Source organism: Prinia subflava, chromosome 2, assembly GCF_021018805.1.
Source record: "Prinia subflava isolate CZ2003 ecotype Zambia chromosome 2, Cam_Psub_1.2, whole genome shotgun sequence".
Taxonomy (NCBI): domain Eukaryota; kingdom Metazoa; phylum Chordata; class Aves; order Passeriformes; family Cisticolidae; genus Prinia; species Prinia subflava.
In genome coordinates, this window is record NC_086248.1 from 107,223,028 (window position 1) to 107,246,939 (window position 23,912).

A 23,912-nucleotide genomic window follows, 5' to 3' on the forward strand; every position below is an offset into this window, starting at 1 on the left:
GTGGTAATGAGGTCAGGAACCACCAGATCCCCCTGAACTTTGGCATCCTTAACTTACCAGCATCTTCAGACGAAGCCGCTCTGCAGGATGACTCTGCAGCCCCAAGTGAGGGGTAACTGGAGCAGTAACTCCAACAGTACCCCTCAGCAATGGGCTGGAACAGCAGCATCCTGCCACAGCTCCTGGCTGCCCCAACAGGGCACTCCCTCTCAGGTCCTGGGTTGTTTTGGCTTATTTTTTTTTACTGTAGGCAGCACTAGATATTTATACTGGAAGAAAAAGAGAAACCAGCTAATTTCATACCATCTTACATTGATTTAGCTGTTCCAAAATATCATGAAACCTTCACATTCATACTTTTCCTTGCACTAATGATGAATCTCTAACAAATCTCCCTAAACCATGCTGTGTTAAAATAAAAGACAGAACTACATTTATCGAGAAGGTGGCGGTGGGAAAATCTACAAAGAGTGGAAAGGAAGTTTGGAATCTTAAACTGGATTAGCACCCAGCCCACATCTTTACATTGCTCAAAGCACAAGGAAGGCTTTCCAGAGAGAGAAAGCAGCAGCTGCACCAAAGAATTAAATTTAAAATACATTTACTTTCAAAGTGGGCGAAAAATGTCTCTTAACTCCTAATCTTTCATACTGAGGACTTGAGTAAAATGGATGTTCTTTTCTTTTAAAAAGTCATGCAATTCAATGTGATCCTTCCCAGCAGGCTGCATCTGTTTTAAATGTTTGCTTTCAAAATGTGGAACCACTCCCTCCTCCCCCTTAATTTTATCTAGAATCATGAATACTCCATTTGCTTAAACATATTCTGAATAGATGAGCCTCAGAAAACCACAATGTTAATCTGGGACAGTCTTCTGCTTCCTTTGGGATACATTACCTTTGGGAAATGCCAAGGAGGGAGGGACTTGGTAGCTACAGTCCAGCCAGGCAACAGCAGTATAAGGACTGAGAGGAGCCTGCAGGCAGAATTTAGGGATGGTGTCTGATTTGGGCTGTTTTCTGGGTTTCTTGCTCACCCACCACAGTAAAATCCTCTGAAATACTCAAAATGCAGATGAGTGAAGAGGTTCACAGCAAAAGGGATTCAAGCAGACTCTGGGAGCAGATCAATCCTTGCCAAGAAAGGGCAGCATTCCCTAAGGAAACTGGGGCCAGGCGTCTGTCTTGGAAAATGCAAATTAATACAGGGAAGCGTTAGGAACAGGAAAGGAGGAAAATCAGAAAGCATATCTCAGGGCAGCGTTACTTCTGGGGGTGGAAGCTGTAAAATTCTGCAGTTTCAAAGATAAGAATTTAGCAAGATTTATAAAAAGAGACAGTCCTTGGCAAATCCCACTGAAGAGGGGTATATGAAAATAGCACAGCAGACAAAGGTTGAAGAGATATGTATATTTGGATAAATGATAGACCACCCAAAGCCCCAGTGATGACCAGGAATGTTGAAAAGCAGCTCATTGCTACAAGTGGCTACAGATGAAGAACTACCGCAACTTTTCAGGGAAAAGATTACCAACACGTGATCATACAGAAACAGGGAGCAAGGACAGAGCTGGCTGTCAAAGACAGCTCAGAGCTGGAGAGGTAAGCGAGCTCATGGTACCAGCACGACCCCAGCGAGCTGCAATGTCACTCCCTGTTGCAGGCAGCACGGCAGAGATGTGTCAGCTCAGCCGGCGGAGCAGCGGCTGCGATCCATCCGCCAGCTCCTCTGCCCCTCCTTCGCAGGGACACAAAGCCCCAGTGACTCCCAGTGACTCCCAGTGACTGGGCAATCATCTTGATGGCCTGTGGCTGTAGTGCCTTAACTTTCTGACACTGGAACTGACTGCTGCTCAGACAAAATTGCTTTTAAAACATCAATTTAAATTCAGTGCTGGGAAGCACAAAGCCACTCTCGGGGCAGGGCAGCAATGTTCGCTTTGCAAACCCAATAGTCCTTGGAATACCTTGGAGATCAGGAAAGAAGTCTTGAAAGCCTCGTGAATAGATCCCTATGAACATCAGCCTTATGTTTGCAATAATTAAGATGAAAATATAAAATTAAGAAATGGTATGAGATGGGAAGGGGGAACAACACCAGTAAATAAGCGGATGGTTCAGTCGCACCGAAGCACTGACTCTGCTGGGGGTCAGGCTCCAGCTGTACCTCCCTGGGGTTTGCTGCAGCTTGTTTAGCTGTGCCAGCAATTTCTCTATTGACCAGGCGGCTGATCCGTGTACATAACTGTAATGCTTGTACAGGCAGTAATGACAGGCAGGTATTCCCAGGAGAATGAAATATGGATGAGCCCAGTGCCATGGATGCACGGAGTGACAGAGCAGGGCACTCCCACGCAGGGGCACAGATGTCACAGAGAGGGGAGAAGGTGTGGGAAGATAGGAGAGGGGGCACAGGATGGTCCTGGACACCCCCAAAAATATCACACCAACAGCCACGGAAATGCAGACATTGACAAAATCTGTCTAGGGCTAATGGAATCAGGGGCAAGTATTTAAGAGACTCCACTTACAGCCAAGACAGCTGCAAATGTGCAGATACTGACTTTAAGAAAGAACATGTAAAAGCATGCTGGAAAGCATAAATATATTTATTATCCCAAGTGGATCCTAGAGCAGAGCAGAAGAAACCACCCATCTCCAACTCCTGCTTCTACCAGCAGGAAAAATAAAAGCCACCCATCAGCATCATACTCCTCCTGAAGGCAGCACAGCACACTGATGACCCACTGACTTTTTTTCTGTAGATGTTTTTAATATTAAGAGTGATCAGGAATTAGAAATGCTTTATAGCAGAAGAGGCATTTTTGAATTTCTAGAAGGGTCAGTGAGGCTAGAGGGGGCTTGAGTGGACAGGGAGGTGGATTAAGAGCTGAATGGCAGAGCCCAGAGGATGGTCAGCAGTGGCACAGGATCTAGGTTGGAGGCCTGGCACTACTGGTGTCCCCCAGAGCTCTATACTGGGCCCAGTATTCTTTAACTTCTTCATCAATGACTTGGAAAAGGGGTAGATGACTGACACCTTGCTCCACCCTGTTTTTCCCAGGGAGCAGTGGAAGGGTGAGAAGAGGCAGGGACGAGTATTAGGATTTAGGTGTTTGACAACAACTTATTCCTATTAGTTCTTCTGCAAGTAGGACTTTTTCTTTTCCTTTTCTTTTTCTATAGTAAGTAGAGTTAGGCTAACAATAACCACTTCAAATGCAACATTGCACTAGTTAGTGACTTACAAAACATTTAGATTCCTCCACAACCTCAGAAGGCCTCAAGGGAGATGGCCAGAGCAGCAGAAGAGCAGCAAGTCTGGAGATTATTTTTCTAAGCAGGACACAAACCTCATTCCCTGTGCTTTGCTTTCATTGGTCACAAGGAAAAAAAATGCAGAGTGTAAGAGGAGATACAGAAATAAAAGCAAAAAGGATTTCTTAACCCCCAAACCATGAATGACTACACAGGGAGCCATCAGGGACAAGAGGCAGACTGCCAATGTGCCAAGAATTAAATTCTCTTTCAGGAGGGTATTTGCAATAGCACTCAAGGACTGAAGCTGGGAGATTAGCTGGCTATTTTATGTAAGAAAGATTGCTTGAATAATCAGTTTTTCTGATGTTGCCACGTCTTTTCGTTTGTTAGTGTGGAGCATAATTGCGTCTTGTAAAGCTGAATGACTTTAAATTAGATGGAAAGATGGTCACTGCAAAGATAATTTTGAACATTCCCTTTCAAAGTTGTAGGTTTAAAAATAGGAGTTGAAATGCAACAGAAGAATTAATCTGGCAGCAGTCACTTAATTTGTCCCCTTTTTTTTGTTTCTTCCTTGCTACATGCTTTTAAGTGACGCCGGTATGTTCATCCATGGAAAATGAATAGCAGGAGAAGAAATACATTTATCTAATCAACCCCTTCACAGAGCTGAAAGCCTCCAGTACAGTCTAAACCAGTGATTAAGTCCAGATTACATTAAAACAAATTTGCCATGTCACTCCTAATACTTCCACTTGGCAATGACCCAAATATTTTTGTTTGTTTTGATCCTCTCTCCAAACACAGACCAACGTCAGATCACCCTGGCTGGAGGGGCCTCTGTGCTCACAGACTGCAGCAGGACCAGGGCAGGTTGCTCAGGGCTTTGTCCGGCTGAGGCTTCAGAACCTCCAAGGGGAGGGACAGGATCTGCTTTTCATCCACCTACAAACTTTCTACATGGAAGTGCTGCTCATAACACTTCTCAAAGTGCAGTTTGATGACTGCAGCAATCCAAATGACCTTTTCTCACCAGCTGATTCAGCAGAGCATTGTCATGGGGCATTTCTCCTCTCTCCGTTTCACCTCTGTTTCCAAAATTCCTCACTCTCTCTCCCTACCAAAGGGGTTCCCATCCTCTGGAAAGCACTTACCACCCTGACTGCAGGAGTTTTGCAGCTGGGATTCACACCCCAGTACTCAGAAGTGCTTTTTATCTGGAAATGCAAAGCCACTCTCATTTTAGCGGAGGCCCTGCAGAGCCCGAGGAGTGAGCCCTGCCAGCCAGGAACAGGGAGAAAGCTGCCACAAAAAGGCTGGAGGAAGCAAAGAGAAGAGACTCCTGTGTGCCACCTTTGATCAGCAAACCACTTCCAGCCACTTGAAAACTTAAAGGAGGGTCCGGGGTCATTTCTTCTTCCCCTAGTGTGCTCTGCTCTGCTTTCAGCCCGCAGATTAAGAGCTCTGCTGATGACGGTGACGCATCGCGGAGAGATTTTAGTAACTGGGGTGGAGAAGCAGCAGCAGCAAGTGGTGAGAGGGGGAGGAAAAGGAGCCTATATAAAGCAGCAAAATTCAAAAACATTAGAAGAGAGAAATGTAAGAGGGAGAGAGCAAAGTTCGGGAAATTTTGGAACTGCCAGGTACATTACAGAAGTGAACTGAGACCCAGCCAGACATTGAATCAACATTCATCCCATGGATCAAACTCAAAACCATCCAAGATGTGTCCATCCCCCCACCTTTCTCAAATGTATGAGGGAATTTTCAGGCCCCCATGGCACAGTGCAGCAGTCTCCTGGGGTGTGAAATTCAAGAAAAGTGTTTGGATAACTGGGGTTAATACAGAATTACACGATAATGCACTGGGTATCTCCAGCAAAGCACCAAGCTCTACCACAGCTTCTGCTTTTCCAACTGCACCAAAAGAACTAAAATATCATCACATCTTCCAACATGGCTTTCAGACACATAAAACTGGGCAAAGACTTAACTGTGAGAGCTGATAGATCCAGGAGCCCTTTCTTTAAGAACACTGTGGATTTGGGGACTCCTGCCTTGCTCAGCCGAGGCACTCCCAGCTTGCACCAGCAGGTACTGAGACATAATAAATGCAGAAACAACTGCTGCTCCATCATGTGTATGATGCAGTACACATAATTAGAGCTGCCTGTATATGCAAAGGCTCGAAATTAAAAGTCAGCAACTTCTAGTGCTACTTTGTGATTTTGGCAGGTCTCGCTTTCCCACTTGGCATCCTTACAACATCTTTGGTAGAAGCTAAGATAACAGTCTTGATCACTGAGCGCTTGTTTTTTGTAAACACTCATGTGCATACATCAGATAAATAATCCAGTACCTACTGAACATTTAATCTCTCCATGACTGTGCAGAGAATGCACCCAAGCCCTGCAGGGCTCTGCGGGGCCCTCAGTCCCTGCCCCTGGACCTGCATCCCACCCGCTGCAGAGCCTGCGACGTGCTGGCTCATGGTTCGTGCTAGCGGCTTGTTTTCTCAGCCATTCACACACAGTTTGCTTCCCAGGCTGGCTTTTACTGGCACAGATCCCCAAAATGTCTTCCCAAACACATACACTACTGCTAGGAAAGCCATCATGACAGATAATAGCGCTTGTGCCAAGTACAAATCATCTTTAACTCTTAAGTTTGTTTTCTGCAATTCTGAAACATAACTAATCACAGCTTCCCAATGTCTGCCTTTGAGAGGGAAAGGCGTGGGGGGAATCTCTGCTGTATTCATTAAGGCACAAATGTACACGCCTCTGTTTAAATCAATTTGACTATTTATGCTAAGAGAGACAGGCTCCTCCTTTGATGGGTTACCCTCTCGCTTGTCCCACAGTCAAATCTTTTGGCTGTCCCAAAGTCAAATCTACATCAGCTTTCTGTTTTCACTGTCAGCATTCTGCACCAAATTCTCCCAGAAGCTCCCAAACTCCAATCCAGCTCAGGTTAGTCCAGGCACAAATGCCTTTGCACATTATTTCCCAAGAATCCCCTTCTCTGGAACAGTGTAGCATTAATGGGAATCAATACTCCACATCTCTTTAGGAAAAGTACAGGCTACTTTGAACTCTTAATTAACCCGAAAGGCTCACAGCACAAATCCCCTCCTCCCAGGCTCCCTCACCGAGGGATCTGCTCCCCATCCTACACCAAAGACCTGCCGCTCACTAGCAAATTCAGAGCTATCAACTTCTACAGGAACCTGACCCGAACCAAAGTCTCCCTGAATAAGAGATGGAGAGCAATTTTAAAACACATGTGATTACAAATGCCAGTAAAAGCTAAATTCCCATTTCCATAAAACACCCATTTCACTTAAAATAACTGGGGAAAAAGGCATGGCCTTTACATGGCCTTATTACAGACGGTAGCAAAGATTTACTAGCAAAGGACAGTAGTGAAGTCTTCTAAAATTTTATTGCTCTTACATAACATGCTATCATGCATTTACTAGCACGCTGTGAGGCACTGTCATAAATATTTAAACAGTGATGACAAAGTAAGAGAGGTGTCGGTGCCTCCTGTGTTTCTGGTTTTTGCTGCTCGCTCCCTTGGGCCCACAGCAAGGGAAGAACTGATGTGCAGAAAATAAAAGAGCTACACGTGAACCAAACCAGATGCATGTACCTCGTGTCCAGTAAAGCAAAAGGGACTTCAGCTTGTTACTAAAATGTCTTTCTTCTGTCAGGATGGCCAAGCCTGTCACCAGTGAGGCTGCCCTCCCCACATGCTCGCCTGCCTGCATTAGTTATTACATTTGATAGCTTTATAGCATTATTTGAAGCTTGCTATTTACCCAGTTACACAAGGCCCAGCGGCTTAGAGCCTGCTCTCTGCCTGGGCTGCAAATCTCTGCAACTACCTCCAAAATAGCCCAGATTTTATGACCCATTAAGCTTAATGATAAATCCTTGGATTTATGTTCCGGGCTAGTGAGCGATGAGAGATCAAGGGCTAAGCTTTGATTTATCTGCGGGCCAAGGGAGATGGTTATTTCTATAATTTTATTTTTCTCATTATTTGCCATAATCACTGCAATGCTCTGCTATGACATCATGGCAGTTTTTACTGTTGTCTACATCAAAATCAATACTCTGCTTGGTCCTTTCACAGAGCTAGCACGTGTATTCCCTCTCCCAGCAGCATGGGAACACTGCTGGAGCAGTTCTCCATCCCCTGCCCAGCCTGAGCAGCAAAGCCTGCTACAGATGCTAACTCCAGAACCTGCTGGTGTGTGAAAGGCAATGGTTTTCAACTTGCAAATACTGCTGGAGGTGAGGTAATGGTGTGGGAATGAAGACTGTTCTGCTTTCAACCAGTTTGGTACATTTGAGGTGCTGCACATGCAATGCCAGCGGTGACTGGAGTTGAGATAAATTTTGCTTCGTAGTGCTTTAAATCCAGAACCATGAATGAGCAGCCAATACTTTGGAGAGATGCAACTCTCAGCAGGTCCAGTATCTGCATTGATTATAAATCTCCTGTTCTAACAGTTTCTCTGAAAACCCCAGGCCTTTGGAACCTGGGGAATACAAGAAAACATCCAATTTTCTCTCCAAATCTACTTTAAAAGAAATAAAGAGAAAATTAAATGCCCTGTGTTATAGGCTAAAGTCTTCAGAAATGGCCTGTAAGGACCATAAATGTTCATGCAGCTCAGAGTTTCACACTTGCCTGGCTCACCACAAAGGCAGGCACTGCAATTCTTAAGAGTTACTGGTTCCAGCAAGAGCAGGTGGGTGCACCATGGAATGAGAGGGTGAGAGACTGTTTAAAGGTTAAGGAATACCAAGATACTACAAAGCTTATCACACCTCCAAGTTATTTTCTTCCAAGATTATTACATCCATTTGACCATGCTGTACAGGTACACAAGGACTACTTGAGTAATACTGAGAAAGGGCAGAAAAAGTAAACATTAAAGGGCAAATTTTGAGCAGCTCAAATTTACAGAGTGAAACAGACGCCTCATATAATAAAGGGAACTTGTCAGGGGAATGGAGCATTATCCAATATCTGTCTTGACTGACAGCTTGACAGTCTTTCACCCATTAAAAAAAAAAAGAGTCTTTAAAAAGCATTAGTTAGCAATTCTCACTAATTTTCCTGTTAAGGAAATTTTCCATAGAAAAACAGATGCAGTTTGATTTTCTGGCTAAATCACGATAGCTGACTATTTTTCCTCCTCACACAGAATTGGAAATTGAAAGGAACTAGTGAGATGCTCTCAGATCAATACCAGAGCAAAGTAAACAGGAAAGGAATAAAAATAGCAAAAGTTATGGAACAAAACCACACAAAACCCCTTTAGTCCTCAACTGAAGATCTTGCTTAGGAAGTAGCAGCAGGTTGTTGTGGGGGAAAAAAAAAAAAAAAAAAAAAAAAAAAAAAAAAAAAAAAAAGAAGCAAGCAATAAAACGTACTGTAGACCAAGTCCTACCAGATGCTGAGGAAAAAGTCAAAATGCTTTTTCCAACAGAAGTTTCCCATTATACACACAATGCCAGGGATCATTGCACTGATGATCCTAATTCAGACTGGATTGCCTAAGATGAAAGAAGCCCTGGCTTTAACTTGAGTTCATGAGAAGGGTGACCTAATTGGACCTTCTAGTACCTGAAAGGAGCCCATAAAAAAGACGAAGAGAGACTATTTACAAGGACATGGAGTGAGAGGACAAGGAGAATGACTTCAAACTGGTAAGTTTTAGATTAGCTGTTAGGAAGAAATTCTTCCCTGTGAGGGTGGTGAGCCATTGGCACAGGTTGCTCAGAGCAGTTATGGATACCCCATCCCTGGAGGAGTTAAAGACCAGGCTGGATGGGGCTCTGAGCAACCTGGGGTAGTGGAAGGTGTTCCTGGCCACAGCAGGGGAGTTGGAACAAGGTGATCTTGAAGGTCCCTTCCAATCCAGGTCATTCTATTATTCTATTCTATGGATTCATTACAGCAAATGTTTCTCTTGGAAGGAAGCTGCCCTGCTGACGGGCAACACATGCCATACTCCTCTCCCCGAAAGGAAGAAAAAACCTCCATTTATTGTTAGCCTGTTAAGACACTGAAAGTCACTTCTCAGCTAGCAATGCTCTGAACCAGTGTTTAAATTATTTACCTCATGCCTTGTACTTCTTAAGTACTTGAAAAAGCCCTACATAGTCTCCCTGTGAATCTTGACAGTGCTAAGAGTTGGTCCTCAAAGAGACTGGGTAGAGAAGGCACTGATGTGGGGTGGATGTTGCATTTGGGTAGAGAAGGCACTGATGTGGGATGGATGTCACATTTTCAGTAGCTTCTATACTGTATCTCTAATAACAGAAAATGAGAGACATGCTTGAGTCCCTCATAAAAGCCCTGTCTCAGTAAAGCACTTTCCTTGCTCTCCAGAACCAAGACTCAAGTCTCATCTCCATCTGAGTGAAGGCTTCTTCTGCCTCACCCCCAGGAACAAATCCTTGGTGGCATTCAGGCACATGGTTTTGCACGTGTTTCCCCAGGCAGTCTTTAGGGTATGGATTACACCATCTGCTTTAAACTGAGCCCTGTCATCAATACTTCGTTTTGGCAGGAGAGCTACTGGCAGTAACCACTTTCCTTCACTGCCAACCCCTCCCTGACTTCCAGTAGGACAGGGCTCTTTCCATCCAGCCACACGACTGTAATAACAGACATCCATACACAGGATTTTTCTAATTTGTTTGCGTTTCTACTTCTCATCCTTCATTTGCCGTCCTAAAAATGTCAGAACAGAGAGCAGAACTTAAAAGGCAATCACCACCTGCAAGTATTGTAGCAACACTAAACTATTTTGGCAGTCAGGCCTTTCTCAAAATATGCTGACGGGGCCTATATCCGTCCTGCTGGGAAGATGTAACACAGTCCCCAGCTTTCAGCTGCTTCATTTCAAGCTCCTGCATAAAAATGGGAGCACCCTTTTTATTTCCTAGGTTTCCTCAGCAGCCAATGGCTTAGATTACAGCCATTGCCTCGGCACTGGAGCAGTTTCCACTATCACACTAAGTTTAGGTTTCCAACATAAAATTCCTGGTAATGCTGCTGCCCCAAACCCTGTGGCATACCCCGTGACAGGGATGGTGCCTCCCAAGCAGCCACCCCACTAACAGCACCACGCTCCACAAACTTCTGTAACATTCTGGTCTCAGCTGCAGCTCAGCCATGGAATTCTCCACCCTTTGATTATTTTTTCCGTGACACAAAGCTTAAATAGGGAGAAGTTCTGTTCTTCGGAAATGAGGAGTTCAGTGTGTGCAACAGAGACAAATTCATGTACCATTATTCTTTCCTGCATGCTTCGAAATCTGGGATGGAGGCACAGCTCAGGGCGCATTTACTTTGTTCTCATCTCGCTCTCAGGGAAACCTTCCTACTTCCTCAGCCTAGAAAATCACCCTTTGCTGTAAAACACAAAACCAAATACCCTCCAAATCCAAGTGAGCAATGCTACAAATCTGTTGCCTTTGGGGTCTTTCCATGCAAGGGAGAGAAGTTTAATACGTGCAAACCCAGACTTCTGTGGCCTTGGCAGGATTTGGCTGAAAAAGCAAACAATTTAAACATTCTGACACTTTACTTGCATTTTTCATGAAGTGTCTGGTAACCCTTTTGAACTATACCTCGTTTCTGTGTCCTTCAGTTGTATCTTAAGAGCCCTTCTGTGTGTAGTGTGCAAGAGAAGCATCAAAAATCTTTTAAGTTCATTTATTTACATGGCCCAAACAAACCATATGACATTAGGAAGTGTTTTCACAATCCTGTAAAGTACTAAAAGCCTCCTGGGACGGATCAAGCCTCTCCAGCTCAGAACTGGAGAGTTCTGCACCTTTGGAAAAAATTAAAACTAAAGACCTAAGGTGCTTTTCAAAGGCAATTATCATAATCCCTGCTGTTACCCGGAGGGATGCAGTGGCAGGCAGAGGTTAAATAACTTCTTGGAGGTGGCTCAGTGAGCAGCACAGCCAGGATTAGAGTCACCGTGCCTCCTGACTCCCAGCTCCCGGCTCAGCCCAGCACCTTAAATAGCTGCAGTGCAAGTCATTAGCTCAGTCCTCTGAGCATGCATCTAGCTTGGGGAATGGGAAAGCTGGAGTTTAACTTAATAATACAAAACTTTCTACGGAGAATCCCCAGAAAGAAGCCCTAAATTTTAACAGCTCTAACCTGACCAACCTCTACAAAAAAACGCTGGGCAGATTTTACTGCCACCAGTTTGGGACGAGTGAATTATTCACACGCAGCAGAGCGTGTCGTAATAAAAGGTTTATAGGGGCTATCGCCAGGATCATTCCTGTGGCATTTATTCATTCTAGTTTCTGTTGGCTGGCATTTCTTTTGTCCTCCCCTTTGTCACCAGGATTCTCTCCACTCTTCCCTTTGTGGGGTACCTTAACTTCTAAAAAAACAACAACATTTCTGCTAAGACAGCGGTTTAGTGACATGGCACATTTTTGTTTACATGGTTATTTTGCATTTTTGTGTACTTCTACAGGGATAGCTGACACATGTGGTTTTCCCCCATCAGAGGTGACTGTGTATGTTTACTTCCACTATTCCCTTGCCTACAGCTGCAGTATCTCTTTTATTTCTTTAGCTGCCTCCGGCAGGGAACAATAAATCTAAAACACAGTCAAAAAAAGGACAGTCAGAAAAAGGAAAAAGTCTCTAGTGCTATTTTTGGCATCTAAGTTCTTTGGCTTAACCTATTTTTGGAAGAGCATCTTTGTTCAGCAAAATCAGAACTCCCAGCCCTGTGACACCAGGGCAGCGTGTCCCGCTGCAGGCAGAGCCCTTTGCTGGCAGCAACCTCTAACGGCAGAGCAAAGCCAGGAAAGCCCAGAAGGAAAATGATGGGAGACAGGACTTCACTTCCACTCTCCATCACTTTGTGCCTCTGAGCAAATCACGCCGCCCCTCTCCAGCACACCCTGGCCGTGCTCACGCCGGCACACGGCATATGCACAAACAGGATGGGTGCACCCTGTGTCCTGAGCTCCACAGGGTGAAACTGAGGCTTGCTACCACTCCTCACAGCCTCCAACCCTTCCAGGACCCCAGTTCTGGTCGTTCATGAAGTGTAAATATTAACTGGTATCTACAGCTCATGTTTAAATAGAAGCTTTGCTCAGGAGATAAGGACAGTTGCAAACGGGAAACAGCAGCCCTGAAGAGCTAAACTTGATTCATGTAGTTCTGCTTTGCTGGTTTGATTTCAAAAGATATTCCAGCTCTGTATCTGAAACAGTTATTACCTTTGTACTTCCACCAGATGCACCTTCCAAAAGTGGCAGCATTCTCACATAGCCCAGAAAAGAAAAAACAAGTTGGAAAAGATGCAAAGTAGCTGACTTGGTATGTTGTGGCTGGCTGTGCGTGACGCAATGGGAGCGCACACTTCTCACATCGCTGCACTCACAGGCAGCGCTCAGTAAGGGAAAGGGATAGTCTCTGAACCCTCTGAGGCACAAGACTTGGTTTAAAGCTGGAATTTTGTGCCAGGGCTTTCAACAGGCACAGCTGAACCACGAGAGAACCAAATACTGCAGCTGGTCTTAAACCAGAAGACTTGGCCACAGTCCTGCCCTCTGAGTTGTTTCTCTCCAGGAAAAAAAAAAAACAAACCAGCAAAATGACACATTTAATTGCAGAGAAAACACTTTGTTTTCTTTGTGAGAGCGACAGACCTCCAAATGCAACACTGAGTCCCCCTGGGCTTGGTGACATGCAGGCTGAAACACCTAGACTTACAGCCAAGACCTCAATGAATCTCTGTGGCCTAATGGATTAATTAGCGTTACCTGAACATTAAACACCCCTAAAGTGCAGTGAAATTTGCTCTAAATGGAAGTGGGGGAGCTGTCTTTTGAACGGGCTCAGAACTACCTGGGGTTTTGTGCACAGTTGTTAATGGTTTTGAATCATTCTGCTTTCCAGCTTTTTCCCTGATAATAAAGCAAATGCAGCTGTGCAGTATATCAGGCAGTGCTCTGGCACACCTCACCACCCATCACAGCTGAATTTAGTGGGGGAAATTGTCTTGGATATATCGAGCTTTGTATCTAGAATGAAGGAAGGTACCCTATGGAGCTCCTACTGAGCAAGACACAAACCTGTATCAGACACTGGATAAGCTACAAGGGAAATCCAAACCAAGGTTCTGTTGGTCATGCCATCCATTTCTTTAAGCAAATAGTTGTTTAAAATACATTTCTGGCTTCAAGTTGCTATTGAGAGCAGCAAGACCCTATGTTTAAGAGATCAGAATTAATGGTAAAAATAAAGAGTATAACTGGAAGAGGGTAGAAAGTGTAGGCCTTACAGGTGTGAGGGTATCAACCACGTGAAGTCTCCATCATCATTTCTCCAGTTTCACCTGGCTGCAATCACATACCATTCCACCCTGACAACAGAGGTTTTGGTCAGCTTTCACCAAAAACTTGGGGAAACCTGGCCAAACCCTGCAGCAGATCCAACAAACAAACGTCTCTGACTTCACCAAGAAGCAGAGACAGTCCCAAAAATGCCTCCAGGACAGCCAAACAGCACCATGAGTCAACAATGCTAATGCCAGGAGTGGGATATCCCAAGGAGATATTTAAGAGAGTTTTGTTTGATTTATGATTCTGAACCTCTTCAGCTGTTGTACCCACACACACCTGTTGGCAGTTTCGGCACATGCCACACGGCAGACTTGTGTTTGTAGCTTTTGCAAAGTAAACCGGTAAAACCAGAGCCAGTTTATGTATTTAAACAAGGAGATGCCAAACACTTCAGATTCCTAACTGGAGCAGCTTCAAAGCAGGAAAAGGATTTAGGTGTCAAATGTGAGGGTGATCAGAGAGGAGAGGCAGAGATGCAGGCGCTCTTCTACTCCCTCTTTCCAGTTCTTTTTTCCATACATCCCTGAAACAGCTGACACCTGTACCCCTGACAGATCTGTGCCAGCATCACCTCCTGGGCTTCCACCACAGGAGCTGGAGCTCTCCTTGAACTCAGCTTTAAACCCAATCTGCCTGCCCCAGCTGATGTCAATGAGAACAGTTTGTCTCCCTTTTACAGTAGCAAATCTGAGGTCAGAAGTGACACCGATGAGGTAAAGCAAAACTCATGATTGTGATTAACTACCTCCAGAAGTTTGTTCTCAGCTGACTGATAGCAGAAGTTGACACTGGGGAGCATTTTTTTTTTTACCTAGCATCGTACTTCCCAAATATTAGTTTTCAAAGTAAGAGGTGCCAAAATCCATTACACTGGCAAATAATAATCAGGAAGTAAAATGTTTTGCAGGAACTTTACTTGTTACACGCTTCCATCTTAGAATCGGCCATTGGGATGCTGAGAACTCACTTAAAGTCCAACACTGACCTACTGTGACTATTCATAATGGATGAAGATGTCCAGGAGAAAAAACCAAACCAAACAGAAAAGCCACTGGGAAGCAAATACAGGTGCCAAAGCAATAAGGGAATCAAAGGAGCAATGGGATTTAGGAGGTCTGGCTCCACAGGGGGTTGCCAAGGGAATTTGCCGATGACTTGTAACAGGGCTCTCCACAACAGCGTGCCAGGGTCTCTCTGTGGCCTCGCCTCCCGGTGTGGAATGACTCCTGAGCTGCCCAGTTAAGCACGGTTCAGAGGCCACTCCAGCTGGGGACACGCACACACGCCGTGAGTGGCGAGCTCCCGCTTCCTCCGAGCGAGGCTAAAACACTACAGAGGTGAGTAACAGCACCCAGAGCTCCTGCACAGCAGGGAGGTGGGATCTCAGCTAGAAATCACTGGGATCCAAACCATTCGGAAAGATGTCTGAAGCAGGAGAAAGGAAAAAGTTTAGCTTCAGCACTCTCAACGTGAGAGTATTTCCCTTGATTAAAGCAATGCTTTTACTCAATTTATCTCCAATTGATACATCTGATAGCATAAATACACAGTCCCACACTGAACAAAGACCTTTCGTCAACCTAAAACCACCTACAGCTAAAAAAATGCGACTAAGCCACGGAAATAGACAATAAGGTGAACCACAAGGAGTAACTCCCGAAGTGTTACCTGGCACAGCAGCTGCTCCGAAACCAGTGTCCTGCCCCACACAGCCAGGTCCCTCATTCCCACCTGAAAACCAGGAGAGCAGCTGCTCACTATGGAGCAAGCAGCACATTTGTAACCCCCACGTAGCAGAAACAGCAATGTACGGGCAGGAAAAAATGAGCAACACAAAGGGCCATTTTGTGAACCTCAAACTGAAACAGAGGGGCTTCCACAGCTTCTCAGTGTCGCTCCTGGGGGAGAAGATGGCCAGGGAGCCCCAGCAGTGGCACTACATCCATTCGCCACCTCAGAAACATCCTCCTCAGCGGACAGCCGGAGCCATCCCCCAGCACCTCCACATGCCAAGAGGTCTGTCCCCGGCAGCAGCAGCGATGCCACAGCCACCAACACCGGCTGTCACAGCGGGCAGGGAGCGCGGCTCCCCACTGCAGCCCTGAGCAGCCGTAGTGGAAGTTTCACGGTACAATAAAGGCAGTAAATTTGGAGCAATGAGTCCTTGAGTGCTGTCTGGGCAGCGGGGACCACCGAGATCTATCCCAACACAGGTACCAACACATTTCCTTCATTTTGCAAATGCTAAAGCATATAAAAAAATCTAAAATGAAAGGGAAAGGCTACTAGCAGGGGAGTGTCACTGCTGGCCCCTCTCAAGTTGGTGGGAATTTTATCCTTATTGGCAATGACAGCCCATTAGAGCTAACACTGAATATTTTGGGGGAAAAAATTTCCATTGTTTCTTTATGTTAACAGAGGGCTGGTACGTAACAAAGAGGAAGAAAGGCAGCCTGCGTGCTGATGGCAGGTTGGTAAAAAATTCTCAAGGTCTGATCGATACCATGAAAAAAACACCTCTCTTGGCCTGAGGCTGGAGCGTTATTCAAGCACGGCAGTCACCACGCAGCTCATTTTCTTTAGCTACGATGATCCGCGGCTCATGAACACTGAAAGAAGACGGGAGTCGATTGCAGGCATTTCTAGCCCTTTATATGAAAAAAAAAAAAAAAAAAAAAAGGAGAGAGCAGAAGTATAGAGGCGCATGTAGGAGCTTTTCTAGGAGCGACTGTACGGCTCTCTGGGCACCTGCTTCCTGGGGGAAATCCAAAAGCACATCATATTCACAGAAAGTTGGGAGCAACTTCTGGGTGGGGGGAATGACAAAAAGCAAAATGGCTTAAAAAAAAAATAAAAAAGAAGAGAAAAGCCATTGTTGTAGGAAACCCCGGCAAGCTATCGAAAGCAAAATCACCTACGGCGACCCTTAGGAGAGGAACCGGCGAGCCCCCGGCTGCCCTGCGCCAGCCTGCCCTGGCAGCGCCCGCGCTTCTGCCCGCTCTGCACAGGTGCGGACAGGGATGCCCGGGCCGTGCCTTTGTCTGCGGGCAGCGGCCGCCGCCAGAGCGCACACCCCGCCGGCTGGCCGGGCTCCGGGCAGCGCCCGGCCCCGCAAGGTCGGGTGTCCGCCCGGGCAGGGGCAGCCGCCGCCCGCGCCCCCGGCCCCGCCGCCCCTACCTCGGCCGCCGCCGTCACGCCGCCCCCAGCGCCATGTTCCGGCTACATCCGGGCCGCGGCTCCGCTCGCTCGCTCCGCTCGGCTCCGCGCGGCGCGGCCGCAGGTGCCACCGCCCGCCCCCGAGCCGAGCCGAGGCGAGCCGAGCCGAGCTGAGCCGAGCCGGGGCGGGCGCAGCGCCGCCCCCGCGCCGGGCCCGCAGCCCCGCCCCGCCCGCGCCCGGCGCCCGGAGCCGCGGGGCAGGGCTGTGCCGGCGAGCGGCAGCTGCGCACCTGCCCCGGCATCTGTCCTGCGGCTTTGTCTGTCCGACCGCCCGCCTCGCACCGCACCGGGCGCCCACCCGTGTCCGCACCAGCCAAGGCACCTGCGCACCCACACAGCCGTGCCTGCACCAGCCAATGCACCCCTCCACCCGTGCGTGCACCAACTTGTGCGTCCACCCATGCATGCACGCACCCACCCGCACATCACCTACCTGTTCCTGCATCAGCCCATGCACTTGCGCGCCCATACGCCCGTTCCTGCACCAGCCAAGGCACCTGTGCACCCACCCACTCATGCATCAACCAATGCACCCATGGATGCACCCACCCCTGCACTCATACACCCACATATCAAGCCACCCACACCCAATTCACGCACCTCTCCACCAATGCATCCTCCTGCCCATGTACCAATCCATTCATCTACACCCCAACTCTGCAGCCATCCACCCACATGCCCCTACATCCACCCACCCACTTCCTTTTGCACTTGGACCTCAGTTACATTTTTTTAACATGAAAACAACTGTGCCAACATGTTTTGTTACCTGTAAGCTCTCCCCAGACAATGATCAGGTGCTAAGGAACAAATCTGGTTAAGGCAAGTGATGGAAGGAAGCAATCAGAGGATGACAATACACGACCTCCATCTATCCTATCTAATTTTGGTGTATTACTACTGGCAATTTGTGGCTGCCTCTGAAAGCTGCTCTAAGCCTACATTTTAATGAAATGTTCCATAAGAAAGATTAAGATTGCCTTCAATAAAGGTTTGTATCCGTCTTTACACATGCTGGATCAGTAGGGAGATGGTGGTGTGTGCTCATGGATGACCATAAACCATCCCTGTCAGGAAACAAGGAGCATGGACAGCAGAGCGCTTTTCAGAGGCACCTGCAGCAGAACAAGACCCAAAGCCAACTTGATTGATACAGCCCTGCATGGGAGAGGAGGGATTTCATACTTAATGATGTTGAATTGCACATCATTTCTGGTTTCTTTGATGCCCATTGGCATTAACATGCGCTCTGTATGGCAGGAGCAGAGAGGATTCGACAGGAACAGCTTGAAGATAAAGGTGCATAGGAGCTGTGTGGGGTAGATGTGCTGGGCCAGGCAGAGGGAGGTGCAGAGGCTGAGGCTCTCATGGCACTAAGGCACCCGAGGTCTAAACAGGTTTTTGCACATATGAAAAACCCTACATTAATGACAACAACTACAAAAATCATCAGAAATGAGCTCTTCCATTACCCGTAGTGTTTGCTTCTACTGCTTTTGTGTTCCCCTCCATCACTGCTCTGCATAATGCTGTGAGATGAAAGGAGCTCCCTTGGTTCTTGACGGCACATCAGGGTTTGCTGGGATGGCAAAGCTCCTGCTCTAGCCTCAGCACCTGCCCATGGCACTGCTGGGGCAACGCCAGCACAATGAGGGCCACTCTGTTTTCTGGGAGGGACACTGGGCACAGACAAACACAGCCCAAAATACAGCATAAAGTTATTCAAAAGCCCTGGACCATAATTTTGACCTCCTAGATACGAAATTCAGAGACAGGCTGGCTGGGCTCATCCTGAGTGGGTGCCATTATTGAAATCTTGAGGCCACTCTGTTGCTCCTGGTTTCCATTTCTTTGCAGCTGGTTTTGCATCATATGGAAACAGTGGCCACTAAAGAACATTTAGGCTTCTGGTAAAAACCCCAAACAACCCAACCCCTCCCCTGAAAACCCCAAGCCAGGCTAAAACTTGAGGGGAAAAACTCCAACAACTGGGTTTGAAACCTCAGCACAAAGCTGAAGCCTTTTCCTGGTGCATCAGACCAGAAATAATGTGGGACAAGGCAGTGAGGGTTTCCCTGCTCTGAGTCAGCATGAGTGATGTGTGTCTGTAATGCAAGGTGTTGCATGTCACATCTTGGCATGATACATGCAGCTTCTGGCAGGGGGACAAAAAGAAATCAAGCCTTTGCTGTTTTGTCTTTAGTCTCAAGTGTGATTTGGAGGAAACTGTCTCAGGGAATTGACAAAATGGGCTGATGGCTGCCAAACTACTGCACCAGGAGAGAGGCACTGCACCATTCCAGGAGTGACGAGGCAGGCAGGGAGGGAGGGAGGGAGCGAGCAATAATCCCTCCATATCCCATGAGGTGCTGGGAGAACGGGTGGCACAGAGGTTCAGTAGAGGGACCCGCTGAGACTCACACTGAAGGGCGGCTGATGCATCCATCAGTGTAGGAAAATTCCATCCTGCATATTCCCAGAGAGCCTTGGACTCTCTGTCTTCATAGTTGAAGCAGACAAGAAACCAGGCCTCTAACTTGATTTGTTTCTCCTCTGAAGTCAGCTGAATTACCTAAAGGATGAATTTGACTATCTAAACCCTTGAATCTGAAAAAGAGATGTCTATATGCACAGATCTACCCCAAAGCTTTTCAAAAAAGGTTCATTTTGCTTTTGCCTTCTTCTTACACACAACGATGTGGGCCAGAAATACGGCTCCTCAAGTCATTGCAGCTGCCCTGAGCTAGAGTTGATGCAAATGGAAGGCAGATAAAAATTCAAAATGTCCTTTTTCCAGAAAAATTGGAGCATAGGATTATTTTTAAATTTATCACTATACATTTAAAATTTGAATATTTGATTTATTTTCATTTAAAACCTGAACCAGTGGCACTAAACATTATGGCCTAAATTTCATTGTAATACTAAAAGAAAGAGCAGTTAACCCCTACAAATTTTAGATTAAGTCAAGGCACTGCAGCTGAAACATTTGCTGAACCAACTGGATCAGGGGATTCTCGAGACTCTAAGCCCATTTCCTACAGATCCATTTCTTCTCAGGTTGCACAGAAATATGTTGTTTCCTTCAACTCACTCCAGTTTGAGAAAACCATCGGGGATCGAAAGCAAAGAGGGAACAGGAGATTGCACTTTTCCCCATATGAGTCTTTATAAGGATCTGACGATTAGGAACACTGCTGTGAAAGAGGTAATACTTCCTGTATTCCAAATGTCCATTTCAAATGCAGAATCATTTCTGATAACTGTGTTCTTCCCCTTGCCCCCTCTGTCCATCATATTTAAGATTAGCACGTGATTTAAATTAGAGCACAGTAACTAATGTATGTTACTTTTTCTGCAGTGCACCTTAACACAAGCATTAAAGTAAGTAATGGAGTAGAGGCATCAGTCATCAGTTTGGCACATAAATGAAGATTGTTAAGTAACTTTAGACTTAATATGCAGATTCTTAAATAAATATGGTAATAGCATATCCTGATCATAAGTGAAAAAAGAGTATCAGGCTCCGGTGAGGAAATATCAGTTGTTCCTTAGGAAAATAATTAAAAACTACAAATGAAGAACAAGATTAATTTAAATAATCAATTTTGTGTTTCCTGCTAGCTGATTTAAATCATGATGAAAACTGTTGATTAAAACCCCTTATTTAAATCTGTGCCCCTTAATGAGAATGCAAGCCTATGAACATAAGCCCATAATAGTAATAAAAGACTCTGTAGAGAAAAAATAACTTTCACAAGAATACATCCAGGGCTGGAAAAACATCATCCACCCTTTGCAAAAAGAAATACATCTTACCCAGCCAAGCAATTCTTCACCCCTAAGCTCTTAAACCTGTGAAAAAATCAGGGCAATAAGTCACAGGATATTCACAGCCACATTATGTAAGTACAACTGAACTGGTGATCCTTTTCGCTAACCATTGGAGAGGAAGATGAAGTATTGCTGGAATAATTAAAAAGACAGGTTTGAATTCCTTAAATAATGCAGATGAATGCCCTGTCCAGCTATTGGTCTTGGTGGCAGCGGCCTTTTAGGGTCTTGAGCTGTTGCACAGGGAGGACGGCTGAAGGATGCTGGGTGGAGTGGGCTTTTGCCAAGCCAAGCACCATGTGCTCCTGTGCAGCCCCTGGCCTCTTTCCAAAATGCTGTTTAAGGCCCAATCCTCTGCTGCCAGGACAATGACTCTCATAATTACACTTCCAATCTCCTCTAAACTTAAGATGCCTTTGCTTTCCTTGTCAGTTGAAATCCAAGCACAAAAGCATTCCTTATGAATTTATAGTGAATGTAGACGACTGCATTTCACTGAGGGCTGAACGAGTATCATCAGCCTGTACAGCTATTTTACATGTCCACCATCCACTGAAGCGGGCTCTTCCCTGTGGTCCTATAATCCACATTGCTTTTCAGTCCTCTTCAAGTAATTTGGGAATGCACTGGTGCAGCCCCATGGCCTGCCTCTCTCTTAGCAAGGGTGACAGTCACCTCTGTTTCTGTGCTGCTTGGTCCTCCCTCCTGCACTCCCTGCTCCTGGGCTCGAGTGGTGTCTCCCACAGAGATATCTGTGCTTTTGGGAAATGTACCATGGGATGAAAGCCTGAAGGTGTGACCTTCACTGTCACTGAGATCAGTCACCAAAAGACAAGGAGAACAGATACATTTCATAAAGGGGGTTTTAAAGTTATTGTATATTTTTGAGGCATGATTTCTGGTATGCCTGGTATTGCTACTGCCAACATTCCTATTGTTGAACGATCAAAAGATACACAAAGATCTATAACCAGGGATATTTACACAGACTTATCCTCACACACCTGTGATTCTTCCCCTTAAACTCATATTTCTGAGGGGAACAGTGGGCCCCAACCCTGCAAGGCAAAGCACAAGATGCTCTGCAGTTTGCATCTTCCCAGGACGCTGGTTGCAGGACATGGCTGCTCCAGCTCCAGGGGTAACTCTGGGGTCATGCAGGAGCTTCAGTGCTGTGATGTGCCCTGAGCATGGCCCTGTCCTGCCTGAAAGGACAGCACTGTGGGGCTTTGTCACGCTCAAATCACTCTTCCCACCTGCCAGAGCCTGCAGGTCCCAGCATCAGGACACAGGGGCCCTTATCAGTGGGTGCTGAGCAGATACTGGTCCTTGGCCCCTGAGATAAAGTTATAGAGATCCATGGACAAATGTATTTGCTCCTTTTCCTCCCCCTAGCATTTTGCAAAAGCACTATTACACTTCTGTGTCACACTGCCCTGCAAATCTGCCTTCCAAAGGCTGCCTTCTTGCTTCAAAGATCATTTCCAGCACTAAGCAAGATCTCTCAGAGCCCTTGACTTTGCAGCTGGCAAAGTTTACAACATGTTTACAATACCCTGCATAATTTGGCTATGAGATAATGTATAGTATAGTACTTCAGTGGTGCACAGTGGGAAAAGAACAAGTGGAAAAAAAATAAGGTAATGCAAAGCCAAGAAAAACAGATGGTAGCGAGCTCTCCAAGGGGCAAGAACGAATAAATAACTGCAGATTTTTTTTTGTCTGAGGAAAAATATATTGTCAAATCAATAACACAGTTTTTAGGAAATGCAAACTAGATCAAATGTGCATTTTTTCAGTATTAAACAATGGCACTTCATCAGGACTGATGGTCTGCACTGCACATGTTTGCCTACATGAAACAGAGAGAAGTAAAAATAGCATTGCTCCAAAATGTTCTTCTTTGACCTCAAGGTTACATTTCATACTTTTTGGGAAGTTCTGCTATAGGTAACAAGCCAAAAGTTCAGGTGGAAATCAGAGTGCCCCAGCACTTACTGTGCCCTTTAGCAGCATTGTATCTTTGATAATCTTAGTCAGGGCTGCAGTTCTTAGAGAGAAGAACCTCTTGACAATTTTGGGAACTTTCCTGTGCCTGCTGTTAGGGCCACAGGAAACCATACGTATTTAATACATCTGTGCACGCTTCCAGAATGATTAACTGATACCTTTTATTCTTTTTGACCACATCAGGTCAAGCCAAAGGGGAAAAAAGAGACACTCAAAAATGGCCAAGTATACAAATACTCTAATTCTCCTCCAGCAAAAGATTTTTTCGCTTCTCTTAAGTCACCCAGAGGAAGCTAAGCAACATATGGGATGCATGAAAGTTGCTCTCTGCAAATCTGTCAATCCGTTTTAGCCACGCCGTGCATCAATCCCGACTCTGCTCTGATCCCTGCGCAGGCGCTGCCAACTGCCCGTGCTCAGCTCCTCACCAGGAGACAAAGCAGCTCCTGCCCTGGGATCCATGGCCCAAAGAGCAGGAGCTGGAAGGCACCAAATCTCTCGTGCTCTCACTCCAGCCGTGGTGCAGGAATAATCACTGCAGCATCTGCAGTGCCTGCTGGCCACGGTGATGTGGTGGGTTGGGGAGCAGCAGGAATCACAGGCTGGAAGGAGCTGTGACAGTGGGAAATAACCTCTTGACAGCGTGGCTGTGGAAGAGGCCTGTGTGCTCAGGCTTCCAGGTTGGGTCCTCTGGGTTATGCTGGGGACTGGCACAGACCAAACCCTGCAATTGTGGAGATCTCCTGGTGAAGCTCCCCAGGGAGTTCCATCTGGGTAGAGGCAGCCACAGCCCCAAAGCCGAGAGTGAGCAACCACCAGAGCTGAGGGCCCAGCGTACCATCACATACCAGTGCTCTGAAAATGTCAGTCTTTCCTCACACACATGTCGTGGGGAGTCTCCATTTTCAATTCTGTTCCAGATGATCTGGACTCGCTGTGTTGGCTGATTGTAAAAATTAACTGCCTTTCCCCAGCAAGTCAATAAATCAAAGAGATATGTTCCTTGGAAGCTAGAAGCCAGCAGAAGCAATAGGAAATGTCACCTCTTCATCTTACTGCTTTTCGGGAGGTGGTGAATGGTCAATCATCATGCCCACAACACCATTGATAATATTTGCATTGAAGCTCCATTTTCTGTTCTGCCCATGCAAATATGAAGGGCAAAGTCACTGCT

The 23,912-nt window shown here is 46.2% G+C and overlaps 1 protein-coding gene across 4 annotated transcripts in view; it reads right to left on the reverse strand.

Moving 5' to 3' along the window:
- Positions 1-23,912, reverse strand: part of PAK5 (p21 (RAC1) activated kinase 5) — a 159,598-nt gene that overhangs the window by 68,718 nt on the left and 66,968 nt on the right. The window contains exons 1-2 of one of the 4 annotated variants that reach the window (XM_063391481.1): positions 16,856-17,045; positions 15,347-15,409 (exon numbers count right to left, since the gene is read on the reverse strand). The exons of 2 other annotated variants lie outside the window; for them this stretch is intronic. The gene's annotated coding sequence lies outside the window, so the exon portion shown is untranslated. Of the gene's footprint in view, positions 1-15,346; positions 15,410-16,855; positions 17,046-23,912 lie in introns of those variants that run through there. One more of the 4 variants, XM_063391482.1, reaches the window with a different exon arrangement.